Here is an 8,484-nt window from a genome sequence, read left to right as displayed (position 1 = left end):
TGGGCATTGTACTAATACTTGAGATGGTAATTGTGTGGATAAAATGAGATATAGAACAGTGCCTGTTCTATAATAAACAATAAATATTAGCCGATATTTTGGATTGGACCTTACTATTTTTTAGACTAGTTTTATTTTTTTTTCTGAGTGTATTTTAAAACCTAAGTGTAAATAAAGTCAAGATGTTAGAATAAAGGACTGGACCTTAATAATGTAAGGTTTCCTAGTGAGTGTCCTTATGTTCTGGTTGAGTTTTCTCCATAGCTGATGGTTAGATTTGTTAATTGGGTTATTTTGAGGTTTTTGGATCTTTTTTTGATATCATGATATTCCATTCTGAAAGTATAGAATATTGGATTAAATTTATTCAGCATGTTCTCTAAAATGGTGTTTTGAGTACATCTCTGATGTGAACTTATTTTGATGTCATTTTCCTCTTTTCAAATCGAGATCCAGTAAAATCAAGTTAGTTAGGGTTTTGCTTAGTTGGGTTCCAATTAGTTTAATTATATGCCGGTAATCTCTAATTTAGAAACCTGTTGAGATACAGAAGTTAATTTTTAAGTTATTTTGAACTTGTAATATATTTCTTCTTAAAAACCATATTTCCAAAGCATGACCAGGCATAGGGCAACCCCCAAAAGCCTGTTCAACCTCAAATATAGATATGTAGACCTACAGTGCAGTGAGATATAATCATGTAAGAATTTTAGGCCAGGTGCGGTGGCTCATGCCTGTAATCCCAGCACTTTGGGAAGCCAAAGCAGGTGAATCACCTGAGGTCAGGAGTTCGAGACCAGCCTGGCCAACATGGTGAAACCCCATCCCTACTAGAAATACAAAAATCAGCTGGTGTGGGGGCATGCGCCTGTAATCCCAGCTATTTGGGGGGCTGAGGCAGGAGAATCACTTGAACCGAGGAGACGGAGGTTCCAGTGAGCTGAGATCACACCACTGCACTCCAGTCTGGGTGACAGAGCGAGACTCTGTCTCAAAAATAAATAAATAAATAAATAATGTAAGAATTTTCTGTGGGAAAATGAATTATAGGTGACAATCAGTATACCAAGATGACATTTTCCTACTCCTCCCACCCTCTTCCCTAAGCTGTGTGACCCTGACCTCGTCTACAACATGAGTGATTTGGGTCAGGCCTCCACTTGCCTTTTGGAGGGTGAAGGGGGTTCCTGTGGTATCATGGTGGCAAGATATGTGGTTGTGAAGCTTTGGAAGCAGCAGATAGCTTTAGGGTAGTTTCTAGGGTGCTTTGGCTTGTGGGACTGAGAGCTTTAGGCTCTAGAGTCTCAGCTGTGGGGATTCATTGTAGATGAGAGCACCAAGCCAGAAGAGGGAAGGGGAGCCACCAGCACCCTGCAGATCCACTGTCAGGCAATTGGTGACTGTAAGCAGAACATTTCTATCTGAGTGTTTGTAAATAGGGGGCTGCTTGTAGTGCCTCTTTTAATTTTTTCCTGGGGGATTTTTTTTTTTTTTAGGAGACTGGTGGCCTAGGTTGGAGGATAATGACAGGATCATAGTTCTCATAGCTCACTTAACCTTGAACTTCGGGGCTCAAGCCATCCTCTCACCTAAGCCTCTGGAGTAGCTGGGACTACAGATGCGTGCCACCTTGCCGAGCTGCTGGGGAACTTTAAATGGATGATGGCCAGAAGTTTTATCAGTCTTTACCCAGCAATCCTATTACTGGGTATGTAGCCAAAGGAATATAAATCATTCTGTTGTAAATACACATGCACGCATATGTTCATTGTAGCACTGTTCACAATAGCAAAGACATGGAGTCAACCCAAATGCCCATCAGTGATAGACTGGATAAAGAAAATGTGGCATGTATACACCATGGAATACTATGCAGCCATAAAAAGGAACAAGATCATGTTCTTTGCAGGGACACGGATGAAGTGGGAAGCCATTATCCTCAGCAAACTAACGCAGGAGTGGAAAACCAAACGCTGTATGTTCTCACTTATAAGTGGGAGCTGAACAATGAGAATACATGGACACAGGGAGGGGAACAACACTTACTGGGGCCTGTGGGGCAAGGGCGGGCTAGGGGAAAGCATTAGGAAAAACAGCTAATGCATGCTGGGCTTAATACCTAGGTGATGGGTTGTTAGGTGCAGCAAACCACCATGGCACATGCTTACCTACGTAACAAACCTGCACATCCTGCACATGTACCCTGAAACTTAAAAAAAAACACACAATAAAATAATAAACCAAATTACACGCTTGAAAAATTAAAAAAATTATATCAACAGATGCAGAAAGAGCATTCAATACAATTCAACATCCTTTTCTCATAAAAACTCTCAGTAAATTAAAAGGAGAATTTTTACCTAATAAAGGATATATTTTAAAAATTGAAAAAAAAAATTTTGTTGCTTTTTTTACTTAGCTCTATTGCTGGAAATGATTATTTTCATGTATATGTAGTTTTATCCTTGCTTTGAATACCATACCTTAGTTTATAGCTTTGTATCTGTAATCCCATTTATCTACTGATAAAATACAAGAAAACATTCAATTTTATGAGGGCATCCATTTACCTTTAATTTCTGTTTAAAGATTGTGGTGTGTATGTGTGTTTTAACAAACAGCATGCTGACCATTAAAAGCCCTTCCCACTTGCACTATGCAGTCTTTGTAAAAGGATCTGAATGTTTATAGAACCCTGCAAGCTTTTGGTAAAGTACATGTTTTTAAATCATGTTAATCGTGTAAAGAAAAGACAGACTTGAGCTTGTTAAAAATTATTCCTGTCAAGTGCCATGTAGCTTCACATGTCAAACATGACTTGAAAATGTTTTCCCCAAGTGGCCATGTCTTAACAATTTATGTTCCAGAAGGAGTTTCTTGGAAGGAATTAAGTAATGAGAGGTCACATTTTTCTTTCAAGTTCGATTTCCAAAGTGAAAATTAACTTCTGTTTTTTAACTTAAACTTGAAAAAAATTCAGTGAGAGCCTTTAGACTTGTGCAATGATTGTGTTATATGGAATTGGGCTTCCCTATCTCTGTTGCCAGAAATGAAACTTGACTGTGTGTGTGTTTTTTTTTTTTTTTTGTAGCTGTGAAAATGAAGAAATAGAAGAAGTAAAAAATGCTGAGTCTGGGAAACTGTTCTAGTCACTTAAATCTTAGCTACATAAATGTGTGTTTATATTAATGGGGCAGGACAAAATAAGAAGAGTCTTTTTTTTTTTTTTTTCTGGTTAAATACTGCCCCCTCACCCCCACCCACCAAATATTGCTTTGCAAATTCCTCAGACTTTCTCATTGAAAATATATGAATAGCTAAAAATGAGTATTTAGCATGATTAGAAAATATCATACAGTTTTTACAGTGAAATTCCAATCAAGTTACTGGATTCCAAGTTACAGGAATTCCAGTTGGTTATTCATTTTTTCTTGATATTTGAGCTAATGGAGAAGAGAGATAATAGAAATAATCTAGAAACATTATCTATCTATCTATCTATCTATCTATCTATCTATCTATCTACCTATCTACCTATCTATCTAGCTATCTATGAGACAGTCTTGCTCTCCCAGATTGGAGTGCAGTGGTGCGATCTCGGCTCACTGCAACCTCTGCCTCCCTGGTTCAAGCAATTTTCCTGCCTCAGCCGCCCGAGTAGCTGGGACTACAAGTGCGTGCCACCATGCCCAGCTAATTTTTGTATTTTTAGTAGAGACAAGGTTTCATCATGTTGGCCAGACTGGTCTTGATCTCCTGACCTCGTGATCCGCCTACCTCGGCCTCCCAAAGTGCTGAGATTACAGGCGTGAGCCACTGCGCCCAGCTGAAACATTTTTATTATAGGTTCTCAAAAAGGAATATATCTCATGTTTTAGGAGACATAATGTAGTATTTGAAATTGAAATATGGTGAATGTCTGTTTCAAAAAGAAGTGGAAAGTGTTCTGAATTAGCTATTATGTTCCTTTTGCTCAGATATTCTGCTTGTACTTGATTCCACTTTAGAATTAGACCATATTGCCCCTCAGATGGCTTCACAGACCTAGACCGAGCTGAAGTGTTCTTTTAGTATACTATGGTTTTTAAAAAAATTTTTCCTGGGTTGTAGATAGTAATTACCTAATTCCATTTTTAGTTTTATTGTTGAGTGGTGGGCGGTCAGAGGAATAACTATGAAGGGGAAAGAAAATCATAGGGAGGAGGTAGCGATGAAATTCCTTCTTGACTGATAGTTACTGCACGCTTTAAAAAATAATGTATCCTCCGTAGCATTCAAGGATGTAACTGTTATGAGATTGTTAAGCTGCCTTCTTTGACTTTTTCCCCAATGGTTGTAGAGGATTTATGGTGAAAAAGTTTTCATTTCATGCTGTATACAGTCTCTCTTGGTGAATGAGCTGACTGCATGGCCACAGACACGAGCACTGGGCATGAACCAGTGTGAAAAACCTATGGTCATGGGTAGTCATTCAGAAATTTTAGCTGATTTTAAAGAAATTTTCTTCTGTATCTCCAAACATTACGCTCCTTTTGCTCTTTTGCGGTTTTTTAGTTTTAAGTATTGGTATCTATTGACCTCTCAAGATGGGAATTTAGCCCTTTTTTCCTTCCCTCAACCCACCCCGCTATAGGTATACCTCCCATCCTACATCTTCCCTATCCTCTTTCATTGCTTTGTTTAGTTCAGCATTCAGTGTGTATAGCGTTAAGGCAGTGTCCACCATTCGAGCAGAGCCACATCATCAAACACGATTGCTTTTCCTTTATTTTACAACTTTTGTCTCTCCTGACATAAATAACGGCTTTTTGGGGTGTGTATATTTCTATATGTTTATTGTTGTTTCAACTTTCAACTCTACCCTATCAGTATCTTCTTTTTGCCTTAAGAATTCACTGAGTTTTGTCTTCTTGGAGATATGACTCCTAGAGCCTTCCAATCTGATTTAATCTAATCTAGATGAGTGTTCCTCCGTGGCTGGTTCTCAGCCATCTGTGTGACCTCCTTCACTGTCATCCTAGAGACTTCCTTTCTCTTCTGATGCCTGTCTCCCCTAATAACTTTCTTGGTTTACTTCTTCATTTGGTGGAGCCCTGCCTCTGATATCTTTTTTTTTTTTTTTGGAGACAGATTCTCGCTCTGTTGCCCAGCCCGGAGTGCAGTGGCACGATCTCGGCTCACTGCAACCTCTGCCTCCTTGGTTCAAGTGATTCTCCTGCCTCAGTCTCCTGAGTAGCTGGGATTACAGGCATGTACCAACACACCCGGCTAATTTTTGTGTTTTTTAAGTAGAGATGGGGTTTCACCATGTTGGCCAGGCTGGTCTCAAACTCGTAAGCTCAAGCAGTCTTCCTGCCTGGGCCTCCCAAAGTGCTGGGATTACAGGCATTACTGTGCCCGGCCCTCTGGTATCTTTCTAAGAAAGATTAGTAGATGCATATTTTGTGCATGTCTCCTCTCTCATTTAATGGATAGTTTTGCTGGCTAAGAAGTTCTAAATTAAAAATCCCTTACCCTTTCTATTTTGAAGACATTGTTTCTTTAGCTTCTTTAACCTTTTAGTTTCCAGCGTTGGTGGTGAGAAGCTTAAGACATTCTGATTCCTGCTCATTTGTATGTATGTTTCTTTTCCTTGATAAAAACTTTTGTGATCAGTTTTTTAATCCCAATGTTTTGAAATTTCACAGTAATGTCCCTTGAGGTGTGTGTTTTTTAATTAATATTTGTTGGGTACTTGATGAGTTCTTTGAATCTAGAAGCTCTTTTCCTTTAGTGCTGAAATATTTTTTTATTTAATTCTTAATTTCTAATTATTTTTCTCTCTTTGTATTTTCAGATGTTAGATCTCCTGGACTGATCCTTAAACTTTCTTTTCTCGGTGCTTTTCTGTCTCATTGTATTTTAGTTTCTGGGCCATTTCTTTCTTTCTTTCTTTTTTTTTTTTAATTTTGTTTTTGTCTACATAGCAAAGACATTGATATTTATTTTTATTTATTTATTTTTTGAGACAGAGTCTTGCTCTGTCACCCAGGCTGGAGTGCAGTGGCGCGATCTTGGCTCACTGCAATCTCCGCCTCCTGGGTTCAAGCAATTCTTTTGCCTCAGCCTCCCGAGTAGCTGGGATTACAGGCGCACGTCATCATGCCCGGCTAATTTTTTAGTAGAGACGGGGTTTCACCATGTTGGCCAGGCTGGTCTCGAACTCCTGACCTTAAGTGATCTGCCCGCCTCGGCCTCCCAAAGTGTTGGGATTACAGGCGTGAGCCACCACGCCCAACCTATTTTTATTTTATTTTTTAGAGATAGAATCTTGCTCTGTCACTCAGGCTGGAGTGTAGTGGCGTGTTCATAGCGCACTGCAGCCTCAAACTCCTGGCTTCAAGTGATCCTCCTGCCTCAGCCTCCTGGGAGTATCTGGGACTCCAGACATGCACCACCATGCCTGGCTAAGTTTTAAAACACTTTTTGTAGAGGTAGGAGTCTCACTGTGTTGCTCATCTTGAACTCCTGGCCTCAGCAATCCTTCCTCCTCAGCCTCCCAGGGTGCTGGGATTACAGGCATTGAGCCACTGTGCTTGGCCTATCTGGTCCATTTCTTATTCTTTCTTTTTCAGTCCTTCTACTGAGCTTTTCATTTTTGCTATCAGGTTTTTCATTTGCAAGAGCTTGTTTTGTTGTTCTTGTTCTGGGTATTCTTTTATATAACATCCTGCTTTTAGCTTATTGATGTACTGTCTCTTCTTATCTCTGAGACTGAGTTTTTAAAGTTTTTTTTTTTTTTTTTACCTTCAACGGTGTTTGCTGCAAGTTTTTTTTTTCTGTTTAGATCTCTTTTCCATTTGAATGATTTTCCTAAGGTGTCTAGTAGTCTCTGGCTGTCTCTATTCATGTAAGAGGGTGGGGGACTCAAAGGCTGCTTGGAAGGTCTGAGTGTTTGAAGGGGGCTTGTTGGCTGGGTGGGAGCGTTGTGGGGAAGAGGAACTGTCAGTAACTTTATTGATTGATTGATTGATTTTATTTTTATTTTAGTTTTTGAGATGGAGTCTCACTCTGTCACCCAGGCTGGAGTGCAGTGGCGTGATTTCGGCTCACTGCAACCTCCACCTCCTGGGTTCAAGCAGTTCTCCTGCCTCAGTCTCCCAAGTAGCTGGGATTACAGGCACATGCTACCATGCCCGGCTAAATTTTGTATTTTTAGTAGAGACAGGGTTTGACCATATTGGCCATGCTGGTCTCAAACTCCTGACCTCGGATGATCCACCCACCTTGGCCTCCCAAAGTGCTAGGATTACAGGTGTGAGCCACCGCACCCGGCCTGTCAGTAACTTTATTTAGGTCATCTTAGGCTGCTCAGTTTCTCCAAAGAAGACCCCTCTACTCTCTTAGCTGGCTGGTAAGGCCCAACTGTCAGCTTTCCAGGAGCTGTGTGGAAAGAAGCCTGGGTCTCAGCATTCAGAATGCATCTTTTTACTTACTTCCTCTATGTTTGGTAGGTTCTCAACTGTGCTTTGTATTCTCAGACCAGAAACCTTCTGTTTTAACCCTTTAACATCCAGTTTCCTGCCAGGATGGGAAGGGTGGCCACTCGTGGCTAGGAATGTGGTCAGGAGATGTAGGGTTAACAATTTTCAACCAATTCTTCTTTTAACTGTTCCTTCTTCCCCAAGAAAATCAATTCACCTCTACTTCCAGAAGTCCTTGTTACCGCCAATACCTGCACTTTGGGAACTTGGCAGTATAAATAGCATAGGTTCTTAGCTTCCCCGCCGAGTTGGTTTAAGATTGTCTTCATCAAGTCACCCGTCTGTTATGGCTCAACCTTTATTCTCCACTTTACGAAAATTTTTTTGTTACCTCTTCCCCCATTCTCTCCATCTTCTTAAAACAATCTCTTTGCTGCAGTTTCAGTGGGGCTTTGAGAGGGGTCTGGATTTGACATCTGTGTTCAGTTCGCCCCCTTTGCTAGAACTCCAGGACACGTTCTATGTGTGTGTTTTCCTATCTTCTCAAGCAGAATACCTTTCCCTGTGCTTTCCTCGCCTCCCCTGTTCTATGAAGGATACCACCATGCTTTTAGCCATCAGACCAGAACTTAAGGGTCAGCTTAAGTGTGGAATGTTTTACTCTGAGATGGTGACTTCATTTGCTAAGTAAATGCAACTAGTCATGAGGCCAATTTCCCTTGCTTCCTCCATCGTGTATCCAACCAGTGAACGATTTTTCTTGTTTCTAGGGCCGGGTACGGTGGCTCACACCTGTAATCCCAGCACTTTGGGAGGCCGAGGTGGGCGGATCACAAGGTCAGGAGATTGAGACCATCCTGGCCAACATGGTGAAACCCTGTCTCTGCTAAAAATACAAAAATTAGCTGGATGTGGTGGCACGTGCCTGTAGTCCCAGCTACGCGGGAGACTGAGGCAGGAGAATCGCTTAACCCGGGAGGCGGAGGTTGCAGTGAGCCGAGACTGCGCCACTGCACTCCAG

The sequence above is a fragment of the Pan troglodytes genome, chromosome 5 (assembly GCF_028858775.2).
Source record: "Pan troglodytes isolate AG18354 chromosome 5, NHGRI_mPanTro3-v2.0_pri, whole genome shotgun sequence".
NCBI classification, from domain to species: domain Eukaryota; kingdom Metazoa; phylum Chordata; class Mammalia; order Primates; family Hominidae; genus Pan; species Pan troglodytes.
This window is presented reverse-complemented; position numbering follows the sequence as displayed.